This window comes from Geospiza fortis, unplaced genomic scaffold (assembly GCF_000277835.1).
Source record: "Geospiza fortis unplaced genomic scaffold, GeoFor_1.0 scaffold359, whole genome shotgun sequence".
NCBI lineage: Eukaryota > Metazoa > Chordata > Aves > Passeriformes > Thraupidae > Geospiza > Geospiza fortis.
The window spans coordinates 14,186-15,960 of record NW_005054519.1 but is presented as its reverse complement, the minus strand read 5'-3'; positions in this window follow the sequence as shown (position 1 = coordinate 15,960).

Below are 1,775 nucleotides of genomic sequence, written 5' to 3'. Positions count from 1 at the left end.
CACTTCAGCCTCATGGAGAGCAGAGCTTAAGGTTTTGTTTTGCTTGGTAAGGAACAAATAAATAGATTTTGGGAATGATTCAGCCTTTGCTGTTTGCTCTACAGAGCACTTTGAGCCTGGGGCTGAGCCACGCTTAGAGGAGGTCTGTCCACACCCAGAGTGCTCAGAGCTGTGCTCAGCTGTGGGATACAGAGCAAGTCCTGTAAATCACAGGCTGGCAAAGTGAGAAGGCACACACAAGAGTCCAGGGAGGGGAACAGCTCTCTGTAGGAAAGCAGATTTGACAGCACTCCCAGACACCACCCCATCCTGACTCTGCATTCTGCCTTGGTGTCACATCATTATCTGAAGGGAGAAGAAGAAAAAAAGCTGCTGTAAAATGTCAGTGCCTTTGAATTATAGACAAAATGCAGACACATCAAAATGTATTTTCCTTTTCAATAACTTTTCTTAAATGAAATATAATGGCCAGCTCTAGGCTAGGTGCTGCCACGCTTTGCCAATGGGAAGTGAGAAACAACAGCAACAAATCCATCTTTCTTCCTGAAGTACTGCTTGCAGCATGAGGCAGCACTAATCAAAGACAAATCACAAAGCTTTGGGTTTCTTCTGTTCAGGACTAATACCTAGGGGCGAGGAGGAGAAGAGAACTGTTTGATACTGAGCAGCCATACTCCCTTCACTCTTTACCACCTCATTTCATGAGAGCTCAGAGGTTTATTTTGTAAGAAATTAGAAATAGTATTAAATCACAGTGAATCCTATTATTTGTTGGCACTTCTGTAGCAGCATAGAAGAGCTGGGAGAGTTTATATCCAAATACACCAATAAGCATGAAAAGGGATTTTTCCCCAGTGCCAAAACAAAGGGTTACACCTATGAGCAAGTGTCTACAGGACCTAAGAACCAAACAAGAGGAGACAAACAGCAGGGATACTCCAAGAGTGGAGCAGGCTGCACACAGCATTTCCTTGAAGTATAATTACAGCCCCACCGAAGCATGACTGTAGCCTCCCATCTTTGCAACAACTGTAATCAGTGTAATCTTGCTGCCATTTCATTTCCCTGCACACATTCTGTTAAGGCAGTAGGACTGCTGGCCAGACTGCTGGAATGATACAGTTAATACTGTCCATTTATTTCCTTCATGCTGATAAATCGTGTTGCTATTCTGCTGTATTCATACTTTTTTTCTCTGACTTTAAGGCTAAAGCAGTCCATTTGATAATGCTACAAGAATGCTGTTTGCAAAAGAAGAATAGAAGGTTTTACCAGATTTTGTTATATTTTCAAAACCTTTACAGGACCTTTCATATCTGCTGTTAATTAGCAGTATTGGGGCCAAATAAAAATAACAGATAACTCCCTCTTGTAAAATTATTCCTTCCAGTTGTTATTATTTAGTCACAGTGAAGGGAAGGGGGAAAAAATGAAACAGGAAAAGACACCAAGAAGCCCAGTCTTACTGCCAGCTTACCCTTTCCTGAGTGCCCTGCCTCCAGTCTTCTTTCTTTAAGCAGGTGCATTAGCAAAATAAAATAATATAGTGGGAATTGCCTTGAAGGTATAGAAGGTAATTAAAATAATACACATAGCTAAGTGAAGCAAGGGTAGGGTGCAACATCTGCTCTAGCACACAAAGCCCTTGGAAAGAAGACACAGACTGATTTAGAATACATTATGTTGCTGATTTTTCTTAATGATTATAACCCTTCTTTCTTTCAGATGGTCCTTCAGTGCAGTTTGCATAAACCGTGGACTGAAGTAAAATCACT